General features: G+C 37.4%; 1 long non-coding RNA gene across 16 annotated transcripts in view; it reads left to right on the forward strand.

Annotated features, from left to right (window-relative positions):
• Window positions 1-15,170, forward strand: part of LOC116231459 (uncharacterized) — a 142,379-nt gene that overhangs the window by 44,903 nt on the left and 82,306 nt on the right. For all 16 annotated transcript variants that reach the window (XR_016469665.1, XR_016469673.1, XR_016469670.1 and 13 more), the window contains one exon: window positions 2,414-2,579. This is a non-coding gene — a long non-coding RNA (uncharacterized LOC116231459). The remainder of the gene's footprint in view (window positions 1-2,413; window positions 2,580-15,170) is intronic.

Raw genomic sequence — 15,170 nt, forward strand, 5'->3', positions numbered from 1 at the left:
ACTGATTTCAGGAAATAATTTAGGGAAATCTTAACTTAGATTCAAAAATCAGGACATAGTTTAAATGATGTAAGATGTTAAAATGCTGTGAAGTTTCTTTTAGTTTTTTGTGTGGTTTTTGAGTGGCTGAGATGCATGCTTTAAGCATTTAGCCATAAGAGTGAGGGGGTGTGTGTATATATGTATATAAATATATTTAGTCTTAGAAATCATTAGTTGTCTTGTAACTGCACAACTGCAGGAAGTAGCTCTTTAAGAACAATACCAAATGTCCTGAAATTTGTGATGTCATAATCAAATTAAGTCACATTAACAAGATCGAGGTCTATTGCTTTTTTGCATAGTTAAAACTTCTGTAAAGTAAATACTCCTATGATGGTGTTGGGTTTTTCTTTTATATAAGGAAGCATGTTTGTCAAATTCTAAAATGATACTGCTTGGCACAGCTGTTAAGGTGTTGAGCAGAGGAGCATATACATTAATACTCTGAAATATACACTTGGAAGTAGGCATTGAGATGAATCACCCTGCTATGATATAAATTGCTTGGCAAATAAAGGAGCATCTAGTTTCTACGGAAAGTTGTATGTTTTCATAGTCTGCATAGATACAGTTAAATTTAATATTTTACATATTGCATATAATTTAAACGTAAAAATACATTCTATTTATAAAATATACATAGGTTTCTATTTACACATCTACCTGTCTAGGACAAGCATTCTTTAAAGTAAATCTCAAGCTGTAATAACTTCTGAAGATTGAATTCTTAGGATTTTCAAATCTTGCAGTTGTCAAGAAACGCGTGTGTGAGCGGGGCAGCATGTGTTCTTGTCTCTGCAAGGTTTGAATCAACGAGATGCTGCAGATGAGAATGATTCTCCTCCAGTATGCTGAGTTCAGCCTCGCTCTCACAAGATGCAGGATGGGTTTTCACCTAGATGGCAGCTTTGTGGAGGTCTTTCTCTTGTTAAAAAGCACAGCCAGACTTCAGCCATCAATTAGTCTTACCTGGAGCTAGATTCAAGCTTGCAATGTTGATTCCATCTCTGGCTTCCTGAACGCTGTGCTGTGTCCTTAGGAAATCTGCAATCTGAATTTACAGGCTGCACAATTAGAGTGAGGCATTGGCACCGTCTATGCTGGAAAACAACTCCTGTAAGAAATAATCCACAGCATGTTTCAGAAATGGTTATGTTACACCTGTGTGTGCGTATATGCACTCGTGTGTGTGTGTATATATATATGTATACACATACTTATGTATATTTGTTATGTTATTTTACAGACTACGTGACTTGTAAGTCAAAAAGCAGGTGTCTGTCCTTTTCACATTGCTGAAATGCACGGGGTGTACAGTTCAAAACAATACAGCCATCCTGCTTTACAATGCAGATAACTTCTTTTATAGTTTGCTTCACTGTATAGAGAGCAGTTTGTAATATATGTGCAGGCTCCTCGATCTGTTGCTTTTTCCACAGTGATGCAGGGCAGTTTCCTGACAAAAGCTGTCATTCTGTGCAGCACAATCACGAAGCTAATGGATTGAGAAATATCTAGCAGCGTTGCAATAAAAGGCGCACAGAAAGAATAAAATCTTTGTACAAGCAGCTGATTGAGAATTGCCGCCCTTGCACAGTTAAAATGCGTTCACTAAAGAATGTCTTGTGCTTTCCTGCCTACTCTCTGATACAGGACCCAGTTTTTAATAGTGGATGTTTCTGTAAATCTTTTATTCTTCAACTTTTACTTGTGTACGAGCGCTGCTCTGAAAGTAATGCCTCCTCTTTTATCCTGCTGGTTCACAACGTCAAAGGTGGATGTTAGTGTTATGGCAGTAGAGGATGAACCTTTCCACAAACGTTTCATTGTATTTTGTTGCTGTGTGACGGATGGCAGCAGAGGGGCAGTCTGACAAAATGATGTCTGACATGGAAGTGTGCATGAAGCAAAGGTGTGTCATTGAATTCCTCCATGGAGAAAATATGGCACCCACTGACATTCGTTGATGCTTGCTTGGATGTTTATGGATGTGAGCACAGTGGGTCATTTCCACTGGTGTAGATTTTTACAACCATGGCATGCAAGCTCTTGTGTGTCACTGGCAAAAATGCTTAGCTAATCATGGTGGCTATGTTGAAAAGTACTGTTTTGTAGCTGAGAATTTGCTGTGTCAAATACTGTTATTATGCTCTTCATCTCTGTTGATGTTTCCATGGAAATAAAAAGGAGGTATTACTTTTGGAGCAGCCTATGTACTTAATTCTGTGTATATCTGAGATCTAAATGCAGTGTTCAGGTATCTTTAATATGGCTAACACAAAAGACAGGAAAAAGACAGCTCTTATATATGGTTTCTGCTTTAGTTGATGTATGTTTCTATGATTCTTCATGGCAAAATTTTTTTTTTCAGTGTTTCAGCATGGATGTAGCCCAGATGTGTGAAATACACAGCAGCAGAATTTGAGTTTTGAAGTGAAATAGTGCTTCCTTATCTGAAGCATCCTTCAAAATGCAAGATTAGAAGTTTCCTACAACGTCGTCTTCAAGACTCCCAGAAAATTTTTCTGCAACTTGTGGTAAGATGAAAAAATAACAAGACAACTTAGTTGCAAAGTAGAAGTTTAAAGGAAATGTGAAGGTATAGTTCTAGGTAAGGGAAGAAGATAGCGTTTGTGAATTGACCTCTATGCTGAAATGTTTTTCAGAACAATTCCATGTAAGAAATTTTCTATGCCTTATATCTTCATGTCATGAAAACTGGAACAACAGTAAGCCCACATTAATTACCGGGTCTACGTACAGCAATAAATATTGTTTGCTATTCAAAAATGAAAATAAACATTGTTTTTTCTATTTCTGATTGTGTATTTCCAGACTAGGAAGTATATAATGTTCAGTGTAAGTTAGGACAGCATGAGTCACTAACTAATACAGTAAATTTTGGCTTGCTTCATTCTGAAGAAATAGCTGAATTTTTTGTTCTTCCAGTTTATTTCTCTATTGCTGTATGATATAGAGATGTCACCAGAATACTTTCTCTGTGACTGTAGTATTTCACATACAGAGTACTTTCCAAAGGGGAGCAGTACTTTCTTATATTATTTTTTTCTCCTGCTTCTCTTTCATATATATATTTCATATAATTATTCGTATTTCATATAATATATTTCATATAATTAAGTCATATATATAACTAAAATTCACAGAATGACTTAGGTTGGAGGGGACCTTAAAGATCATCTAGTTCCATATTTCCTGCTGTGGGCAGGGTTGGCAGCCATTAGATCAGGCTGTCCAGTGTCCCATTCAGCCTGGCCTTGAGTGCCTCCAGAAATGGGGCATCCACATCTTCTCTGGGCAGCCTGTGCTAACAGCAAAGCAATATTTACACCAAAGACCTGGTTCTCTAAATGTGTACAGTTCTTATTATTGCATTTACATTCACAGTGGTGTAAAATGCTTCCTATAATAAATAATGGAATGCTCACTTTATAACCTTAGGAATTTGGCCAGGGCATACAAACAACTTATTTTTCATTTGTTTGTAGTCAGACAAGTTTATAATTAAGACAGCAGTGGGCATAAACATTCTTGCAGCCCTTGCATCTCTTCTTTCTTGCTGACATCAAAGGGAATATTTGTGGTAGAAAACATTGCAGTTGATAATAAGTATTTGTGGGATAGTCAATAGTGCCTGGATTCCTTTTTTAAAAAATAAAGCTCTGGTTTTCCCCTATCGTTTGAATGTCTGCAATGAAGGCAAAACATGCATGCTTTTTTTGTTGTTGTTGTTATCATTCCAAACAATGTAGATAATTTACCTTTACCACGTGCTGGGCACACCCCAGATCAACAGAGATACTAAGGAAATGGTGCAAATACTTACTAACAATTACATCAGTGTCTGATTTCTAGAAATGTCTAGTATAAACTGCTTTTATGATTCCATTGCCCTGACCTGTAGGCTGTATGGTCCAACTATGGATTATATCAAGAACAGAATGAAACTGGAAGTGAACAGGAATCCTGATGTAGTTTGTATAGCATGAGAAATATATGTGGCTGATCATATGGGTGCATGTGCATGTGTATATAAATATATACTGTTTAGGATTTACTGTGTCTGAAGACAAAGCCATATATATGTGACAGACCTTGTAACTTAATGAGTTGTGCATTTTTTTGTGTCAGTCCTGACACAGATGAGATCCACAGAGATACCAGTCCTGGAGGGACCTTGCTGTGTGAGAAGGAGGGTTACCAGCTAATGTAGTTTCTCTAAGTGCCATTTGAGTCTATGATTTGATTCCCAACACTGCTTAGTTTAAAGCACTGTGTATGTGTTGGCTTTGAAGATCATGCATTTCTGCAAAAACTAGGGATATCTTTGGAGTGTGGATCTCTACTGGAAAGGCACTGAGGGGCCAGATTTCAAGGCTTGAAAATAATTGGATGGAGTAGTAACTTCCATTGTTGGAATGTTACCAGTTTGATAGTTTCCATCTTTGATTTCTGTCTTGAATGATGTGGCAGTGATGTTAAAACAACTGAGATTCGTGTCCCCCTATATTTCACACTGAATTTAAAATGTAAGTAATTCATCTTAATAATCTGATTATAAAAGAAATATAGAGGAAAACTAGACCAGTTAAGAGGTTCATTGTTGTTACTAAGAAAATAGGTATTTATGCTATCTGAAATGCATGTAAGTCTAGCAATACATTTATCTCCTGAGAACTAAGCCTCAGAATGAACTGCAAGATCAGAAACTAAATTGCAGTCTCCAGCATGGTGCATTTATAACAGTGATCTAATCCAAGGGCTCTAATGACATGATGTCGTGTTAAGGTGAAAGTCTTTGCAAGTTAATGTTCATTCTCTGTGAAAGAAATGCTGCTAATACTGAGACAAAGTAATGCCCAACGATATTGCCACAAGTAATTAAAATAAATATGCAGACAAACCGCCTATGAGATTGTGACAACAAATGCTGACCTGTTAGGCAGTAGAGTAGTTCTTTCTCTCTTTCAGTGGTTATTTTGTATCACAGCCACCTTGGTGGTAATCTAGATTCATTCTGGAAACTGCTGTACCTTCTGTTGACAGTCTGATATTCAGCACTCCTGTTATTTTCTCATTGTTTTGGTTTTCAATTTTTTTGGTATGCAGCTCAGAAGTCTTTCAGTAAGTAAACTTCCTTCAAGTACACTTCGGATACTCTGAGGGAGGAGAAATTGTTCTCTGGGCTTCAGGTTTCCTTGATAGATGAAGTTCACTGACAGCAGCACTGCTTGTGCTGCATTGCTCCAGGTAAAAATAGTAAGTGGTGTCAGTCAGACTGGTCTTGTCTTACCTGTTGCAAAGTGAGGAATGAGACATTCTGAGAAGAGATGCAAATGCAGATTCAAATTAGGTTGACTTTTTATTAAGTTGACTTATTTCTCAGTTTCTGGCCCAGGGAGCAAGAGGTACTTAGATGCTCAAACCAGCAGAGGGTAAAGGCTGCCTGAAATAAATCCAGCAACTGTCCTCAGCATGTAGCTATTTTTCTTTTGGTATGTTATTGATATGTTATGCAAAAGAAAGACCTGTAACAAGAAGAGCATGAGCAATAGCTATCTTTAATAATAATAACAATAAATTTGAAGATTTGAGAGACAAAAGGAGCTTGCAAGGAGTAAAGTAAGAAAGTAATTAAATTCACTAGGTAACTTGGATAAAAGTAAAAAGGCTGCAAAGTAAAAGTTCAATTAAAATACTTCGAAGTATTTTGGTAGGTGTCATATTCTTGCTTTTATTTTCCATAAATCTTAAAATTTTACAGATTATCAATACCATGTATTTTCAGTAACTTAGTACTTCCAATAATTTGTTTCTATTAGTACTTAATGAAAGTGAATTATTAAACAATGATTACCATAGTATATAATATGAATTCTCATCACTAGAAGCTACATAGCTACCTAAAGAGGAACCTGAGACAGATAAAAATAAAATGTGTATAGTTGCTATATTTAAAACACTAGATGTGATTTCTGTGTAAGAAGTGAGGTTCTTTTTCCCACCTGTCTCATAAAACTGTTCTAGATGATTGAATAGGAACTATAGCTTTGCTCCCATTTGCCAATTGGTGCCTAGCATTGATGCATGCTTCAGACAGTCTGGCTCATAAGAACCACCCAAAAGAGTCTTCATTGTTTTTCTTTAGTTTTGACCTTTAATAAGGTCAAAGGTAAGCTCTCCTCAGGTGGCCTGGGAAGAAGGACAGTGTGGGTCTGCTTTTAAGAAACCAACTTCAGGGCTCTAACTGAGATCTAGACATGCCGTATTCAGGATATGCTTCATGTATGTATTTTTAATGAATTCACTTTTAGTGGGTGAGAATTGCTTCTGTTATGTCAAGACTCTAGAATGCACAACGTCAATGAAAAGTAAATTTAGGGGCATGTTATTTCTAATGTAAATGTGGAACTACCATGGTGATAGGTGCACAGGTGGCTCTAAGTTCATAGATTCATGTTCTCTACTGCTCTGACTTCAAATGCAGATTATAGAATAATAGTACAAAGAAGGCACGATGTGTCTTTTCCCATTTTTAGATATGGCTTAGCAGCTAGAAATAAAATTCATCAATGCAACACATGGAAGAGCTTCACAAACTGCAAATAAGTCTGCTGTGATGGTCAACGTAATCAGAAAGTACAGCTATAAAACTGGTTTTGTACAACTGGGATTGGGAACTTTTGTCTTTTCTGCTTTTTTTTTTTTTTAATTTCACTTTTCTTGAGGTAAACATTATTGGATGATTAAACTGTGCCCACAAAATTCACATTCAGAAAACTGCCCCGAATAAACAATTTTATTTATAAATAAAAGCATGAAGGATTAAGCAGTTCTATGTTTGTTACATTTAATTGTGACAACTGTGTGATGTATTATTCTGAAGCTCTAGAATAAGGTACTAGCACTGACATAATTTTCAGTATTCACTGGATTTAAAAGTCGTGCTGTTTGCATTCTGCCATTGAATGGTTGGCATCCCAGCAGTTGTGACAAATGTGTATGTTGGCAAGGAATAAAAAGTGGTGGCACCTCTGAAGTTTTACAGGAGGTGTGCTGCCCAGGGATGGTAGATGGTTTAAGCTGTTACTAATGCCATTCTGTTGTCTGTGTTGTAGCTAATTTCTGGAACAAAGAAGGACTGGTCGTGCATTCTACTTGGTAGTCAGAACTGCTGCATTTGCTTTTCTTTGAGTGTTTTCTGACACTGGGATTCTTGTGTACTCAATTCTTTTGTTGTTTTGATAATGAAATAAGTCTGACTTGGAGCTCTCTCAGCCTTTTAACTGCAGTAGGGACTACTTGAAAAAGCGTGACCCTCCTAAAATTTTTTCCCCCAAGAGGAAATGTCTGATTTTTAGTTTGTCTTTGATCCCATCTCATCAATGTAATTTTATTCCTTCAGACAATTGAGCCTGCAGTTCATTATAGCACAAGACCGGAACCCTTCTATTATCGTATTTTTAGCAACAATTATTTTGAGCTTTCAAATTGCATTTGCAAAAGGAAAGGCCTGCATCAATCCCAAATCTTAGCCTTTAAAATTGACCGTCAGTTACACTTCCAGGAGAGGCAGTGGAGGACTGAATCCAGAACTGCAGTTCTGAGAACACACCAGTTGCATGTGAGGCGTTTTTTGGCTTTGCAGCTCGGTGATAGTGGCTATTGAAATAGTCACTAGTGAATATAGTGGATAGTGAAATGAAGCATGCAGTAACCTCTCAAAACAGTTTCCGTTATTGCATCTTTGCAGCGTTTTCATTGATTCTCTCAAGAACATCAGTCTCTTTGCTTCTTGGAAATGTAGCATTGTTGCTAACCTGAGAATGCTGCATTTGTTGTCCTGTGTCCCTCCTTGTGGGGGCTATTATGTGTGACCCATTTGGAAGTGCTTGGTGTTAGGAGATGCTAATAGACGCTTCCGGGTGTGAAATTGGAGTCCAGGAGAGATGAGGCAGTGCCCCACAGGCACACACCCTTGGTGGTGACTCAGCAGAGCTGCTCTGCAGGAGGAGGAATTGAGGCGTTAGGCACTTGAGGAGCACCTCAGCACGGCAGGAGGGACAGATTTCAGTATCTTCCCTGAGCAGAACTTCTGACTATTTTTCAGTGCTTACAGACTTGATTAAAACATAATCTTTCTGGTTATGGAGCTGAGAAGCTCTTAGAGGCATGAATTAATGGGGAGATGGGTTGCCTGCTACAGAATTGAGAAGCTGTGCTGCTGCAGAAGAGAAAATTGTTCTGCTAGGTGATTTGTTAGGTGCAAGCAATGCTTCCGGAAATTGACAAGCAAAGGTGTTTACCTTTAATTGGGACCATCACTTTTTTTTTTTTTTTTTTTTTTTTTAGGAAACTCTCTGTTAGAAAATATTGTAGTTTTCTTTAACATGCTAACTGCAAATATGGGAAAAGAGACATAATACGTAGGGACGAGAGAAGTGAGGGAAACTTCAGAAGATTTGGAGGTGTTTGCCACACTTGTCAGAGCAACCTCCTGTCACTGGCTGTGGCAACCCAACTGGAACTTGGAAAGAGGAGCATTGTTTGCCAGTTAGAAAAAGATTTTTGATTCTCATTGTGCCTCATTTATATAACTACATACTATATATATTAACATGTACATTTTGAGTTCTGTTAGAGGTATGTTTCAAAAACATGAAATCTCCGTGTGTTACATACTTAGCATACTGTACGTGGAAAGATGGTTAGAATCAGACAGACTGAAAGAGACCCACAGGGAGAGAAAAATCTGATTATCAGCACCTAGAGATGGGCACATTAGACCCCCTGCAAGGAACTGGACCACTGGAAATGTTAGTCTTGCAGGCCATGAAGATTTCACGTGTATATGAAGAATTATTGTTGCACGTGATCCTGGCAATGGGAATAAAAGTGGCAAAATGAAGATACAGCTGTTTTACATTTTCGCAAGACAAAATGAAAGTGAAATAAAATTGCCAGGAGCAAATATGCAAACAGCTGAGACAGCTGAGAAAAATATTTGAGGAAAATATACAGCCAAAGTAGCAGAGGGATACTTTTCTCTAAATCCCAGAAGCAAAAGCAGAGAAGAGGATAGATGCTTGCATCGTGGAGCTGACAATTCTGGCATGCACATGTAGCTTTAGAGACATAAAAGATTTCTTAATTAGAGACAGGATCATTTGTGGGACATGTGATTCCAGTTTATAGGAGGAATTGCTGAGAAAAAGACGTCTAACCCTAGAGGAATGAAGCAAAGAACATTAAGAGCAGCTTGAAATGTCCAGGGAAGGGAGTGGAATAATGATAGCCACTTAGGCAATGCACAGGCTGTGGTCTGAGTGAATCCAGGAAACCTGACAGAGATGAAAGGGCAAGGGGTGCAGCTGTGATAGTGAGCATGTACTGGAAGGAGCATGAAAATCATCACTACTCAAGGCTCAGTGCTGTGTGCAGCCTTTCTTCTGAAAAAGCAGGTATAGGTACAGCTACAGAGAGATTGCAGGATACAGGAGAAAATGTGCAGCAAGTCTTGAGTAAATTCAGCATCTCATAGCATATGTGCACTGCAGGAAGGGGAGGCTGACAGGTATTTTTTTCAGCTACTGCTTGCGACAACTGCATTTGCTTGATCAGCAGCATCTCAGAGAGTGGTGGGAGCATAGAGACAGCAGCACTGCCACTGCAGTGTGGCGAGGCTGCAGTGAAACAAGGGCAGTGAGCTATGGGGTTGGTAGGAATGCATTCAAGAGTGTAACTCAATAGGGAGCAGCAGGACTGCAGAATGAGGACAGTTGATACCTCGTGGGCTTCCAGCCTTGGTCAGATACGAGGTCAGAGCGAAGCCAACAGGCATTTCAGTGGGTCTTTGGCATGGTGCAAGCTAGTTCTGTTTCAGCACAACAGGATGCAGGTGATGGTTTTAGAGCTTGGAGTGTATGAAACCGAACTGGAGTAGGTAGGCAGGCGGCAAAGGCCAGAGTCTGTAGGTGTCTTTGTGATGGTAGCCCCTGGCCTGGCCGATCACCAAGTGCTTGCCTGAAGGGCAGAGCAGCAGCTGTCAGGGGAGAAGCTGTGATGACCTGTCTGCAGCTCCCAGAGGAGGAGAAGTAGGAAGATAATGCTTGAAAGAGGCTGAGGAAGTTAATCTGTTTGAGCATGACCTGAATGTTACCCCTGTTTGTTGTATTTCTGTGCGCTTTTCTCTAAAGAAAAGCCAATTATATCTTAGAAGAATAGAGGCCTCTCATGTTGTTACTCATTATGTGGTACATGAAACGCTAACAGCAACCAGAAATTGTGAATTAACCTTGTCCTTTCATCGCATATGGTCATCTCATCTCTTGACTGGTGAGTGCTCAAAGATGCCTGAAAATAGTTGGGCCTCAGACAACTAAACTTTCATACCTCATTACAAAAGGATCAAGGAAGATGAGAAGGAAAAATGATTGTCTCAAGGGATGCAGCACAGTGGTTTGGGTAGTTCTGCTTAGAAAGTCACTTGTGGCTTTTATAATGAGGAACTTAAGGTTTGAATTTTCAGATTTAGTAGCTGTACATTTGTTTGGCTTTTTATTAACTTAATATACTGTGTGCCACACTTTCTTTGGGTTATTACTGAGTCAAGCAGTGGATTTGAGTTAAGCTCTAAATGCATGTGCTTTCTTTTCCTTAAAACTTTGAGCAGATTTGGGTCTCAAATTTCCTGAATTATTTTACGTTGTGCCTGTAAATTTTTGGTACAGCAGCTGATGTTTGCAGTCAAGTTACCTTTCTGAGTTTGTGTGCTTCTGGCTGATATGGAAGGGTAACGTAGCTTTCGTTTGTTCTCTCTCTTGAACGATGAGAATTGGAATTGTCTTCTTGGGTGAGCAGACACAGTTAAACTACCTCAGTCTACAAAAGGATCACTGGAAGTTACAACTCCTCTAGCTCTCAGTTCCAGTAGGATAGAAAAACAAGTCCGAGAAAGGCGTACCTAAAGACCTTTACTGTTAACAAGGATTAAATATAACTACATCAGCTGAAGGTTCAGAGGGTGTTTTTTTTAACCTAGGCATATGTAGAAAGAATAAATAAACAGTAGCAGAACAAATACACGTTTGTGAAGTATTCTGCTAGATTTCATTATATAGTTGCAGTACGTTTGGTTTATTCAAAGAGAAAATTGTGCATAAAACTGAAAAGTTAATGGAGAGGTACTCAGCCATCTTAAAGATCTGAACTGAATAATGAAGATACTTGGAAGAAAAAACAAATGAACAAACCACTAGCTGTGTTTTGATAAAATTTCCATCAAACTCCCTTTAATTTCAGATAAATCATTTGAATTCATTCATCTGTCTTCATGCTTATAGAAGCTATTTGTTACTTTTCAATTTGGAAATGAATCAGTTTGTTTTAAGAGCTGCAAAGCGAAGTTTCAAAACTTTTTATTTTTTTCCCACATGTTTAAAATCTGAGCTGTGTGAGGTCCATAATTCTACATGGTCTCTTCAGAGGTTGTAAAATTTCTCTAAATGTACGTGACCTGAAAAAATTCTGCACAGATAGCAAGATGTCAACAAATCAATCAATTTTGGTATTGTGCAGAATGCTCTCCTGTATACTTGAGTCTGATTGGATATTTGCAGATCTACCTTTATTGCATAGATTATGAGAAATATTGTAAAGTGAAAAACCTCCTTCACTGAAACACTGAAAATTACAAAATAATTATTACACAATTTTGTCTCTGTGAAAGTTAAATATGACTGCAAGTATTTATTGCAAGAGCCTGTTAATACTAAGATGAAAGTGTAACAGTAAGCCATGTTTGTTTAGAGAAATCAGCTACTAGAGATGTGTTTCAGAGGAATAATAATTTATTATTTGTAGATATTCAAGAGAAGTGATAATTGTGAATCTAGGAATTCTCTTAATATTTTCCAGTTTCTAGTGAAAAATAGAATAAAAATGTATTTAACTGTTCCCCTAAAATAGCAGTGTTTTATATTCAGATCCAGAGGTGACTTGTGGTGAGATGCAAAACTGAACCACTGTGCCTTTTCCCCACATGAACACTTTCTGCTCTTTAAATTATTAAAATATTAAAAAATATGGACGTGTTTTTATTTAGGGCATCCAGTGAAACCTTCAAAGAATACAACTGTGTGTATGCAAGGTAGATGTGCACTACATCAAACTGAAGAACGGTGTAGATGATCGGGGAAAAAAAGGCCCTAGTGAATTTATTATCTCTATTCTGCTAACTATCAAGCTTTTATTTGGAGAATCTCAGTGTGGAAAAATGTTCTTGGAATCTCTGGCATTTTTTGGCCCTCGTGTGGTTTCGATTCATGAATTGAAATCTTGTTTCCATGGAAATCAGTTGAATTGTTGGTTAGCTTTGAATTTCTCCCAGAAATTAAGGGGATCAGGGGACATTGTTTAGGCTCCTTCTGTCCATAGTGTTGACCATAGTATTTAACCTCTTACCCATATGGGTGGGAGCTGTGTTCTAGGGACCATTTATATCTAGATTCCCAAATGCATCTGTAACAAATTCTGATTATTGTTATGGTATTACATAGGACTGTGATCTCTTGGACCATCTCTTCAGATGCTTGAACCTTGACTTGTCACAGCATTCTTGGTAATTTTGACAAAAAGTAGAACTGTATGTGTTCATGTCTGGTTGTCAACATCAAGTGACTTGGTATGTGACAGCTGTCAACAATTTCCTCAGTAGGAACCAGTAGATCTGCCTCTTCTCTTTGCTGTCATTACTCATAATGGGTGTAGTTATTCTCTGATTGCTTTCAGAACAACTGAAATTAAAACAAACAGTTTGTGTCTTGGAAAAGCTGAAAAAAAATCAGGTCTAGATACATAGCTTGGGGGAAAGAGGTTAAGCTCAACTAATTTTAATTAGAATAGTAAGAAAAAGTGAGGCTCAAGATGCCAGCTTTGTTGTTCCCTTAGCTCTAACTTGTATCTCAAAGAAATAGATAAAGTAGAAATCGGCAGCCTTGGGAAGGGTGGGAGAAGAATATGATTTTTTAATTTTTTTAAATTTTTTTACTGATTTGAAAGTGTTCTGCTCATCAAGCATTTGGGTGGGTGTCAGTGAAAACAGACCCTTCCTTGTACTGGAAATGCCATGTGCTTTTACCTCAGGAATATTCAGATTGAGTTTATTTCTGACTTTCCTAATCTTTGATCCTGCCATTGAATCCACAGGGATGCAAAAACAATCTACCCACACAAATCCGACTTCCAAATGCTGGCCTTTGTTATTTATGGTTTGGTTTGGACAAATTAACATCCTCCTTGTAATAATCATAGTTTACTACCAGGTATAGAGAACTATCTAAAACATACATATACATGTTATGTATGTATGTCATATTTTTAAGACATTGCCTTTAATAAAGCATTTCAAAGCTTCACTGACATTCTCATTTCTCACTCCTGTACAGTGCTGCTTTTCACTTGACCACAGTGGCCTAAATTCATAGCAATTAATTTTCAGGAAAAAAAAAAAAAAAAGCTCATAGTTTTTATAACCTGAAAGCAGTCTTAGAACAAAAGGAAGAACATGTGGCTTTATACACAGTGTAGCAAGACATGGTGTTTTGTTAAACTGGATGTGGACTGTACTGTTTTTTTCTGCAAAAAACAATGCTCTACCCCATTACCTTACTTAATGTTTCTGGCCCCTGTTCATAAGACTAACCCATCTAAGGTTTGGTATTTTTCATCTGAATATAAGTAAAAGGTGAATCTCATATGAAAATAAAGATATTATCCAAGGATAGTAAATTTCATTAAATGAGAATAAAATTAGAATTTTACAGCAAAATTCATCATGTAAGTAGCATTACTGAAAATAAAAATACCATCCAGGACCATTCTAACTGAAGTTAGACAAGTTCAGTGACTTGTGTATTTCCCAAAATCATTTTTTCCTCCTTTTTCCTGAATTTGTAATCATAAATAAACACCAACTATATGTGCTGTGATAATTATTACAGTTAGATTTCCAGCACTCAAGTGCTGCTTTAAATTGGGATTCTTTCATTTAGTTTTGTCCCTTAATAGATTTGGGTCAAAGAAATGTGCTGTGTTCAAATATTCATATGGTTGGACTGGATGATTTCCAAAGGCCTTATCCAACCCAACCTCAATTCTTCTATGATTCTGGGATATATCAGCCTTGTTTATTTCAGTTATCTCAGACCCTCATTTGGAATTCAATGGATATTTAGCCTGCCTGCAATTATATAAAACTGAGTTTTATTTGGAATTAGAAATCTGAATCCAAGCTTTCAATTAGTTGTGGTCCAAGTACTCTTAAACGTGTTCCTAAAACTTGACAAGGTGCTTGAGGATTAGATGGTTAATGAAACCTAGTAACATCTGGATGTGTTCTTCTCGTCATAAGATTTTAAACTATTTTCCTCCCAAGCAGTGAGGCAGAAGATGTTTCTGAAATACCTCCCATGCTTGTCTTTGAACAAGGAAGCTGATTTTGTGGTTAAATAAGTAGGATTGAGTGGCTCCCAGCTCTTCCATAGGCTTCCTTCACATCTCTCTGTGCCTTGGTTTCACCACCACTCAGTACACTGCTAGCTTCTGAAAGATCTCAGTCATGTTTTTTGAGTACTCTCACAATTTTACTTGAAGACCTGTAGAAATGTATAATACTATGCCTAGATATCTTTGCAATCTGCAGTGTGCTCAGAAATCATGTGCAAAACGGCTGTATGCATTTTTATCTAGATAATTTTTATTTTCATTGAGTTGATGCATACTGTAGAACCTGGAGTTTTAGCCAATCTCATTTTCAGTGTTCAAATACTTGCTAGAGTTACAAGTAATGTTGATTTTGCACATTTTATTATTGAGGAAAAATAAATGTCAGTAGAAGTATATTAGAATGGGAAGACTTTCAGGTAAAAGTAATTTTCTGTACTATTGGCCTATGTAAGAATTCTAGAACCTCAAATAGTTCTGTGTATTTTTCTTACAGAAAATAAAGCTTCAGCATTTTATCAGGTTATTAAATATTGTGGAAGTCCCTTTTTCTTCAGTATAGTTAGTTCATGTGTCTAAGCCATCTTTGGGTTTAGTACTTCTTT

This window comes from Phasianus colchicus, chromosome 1 (assembly GCF_987193195.1).
Source record: "Phasianus colchicus chromosome 1, bPhaCol1.hap1.1, whole genome shotgun sequence".
NCBI classification, from domain to species: Eukaryota; Metazoa; Chordata; class Aves; order Galliformes; family Phasianidae; genus Phasianus; species Phasianus colchicus.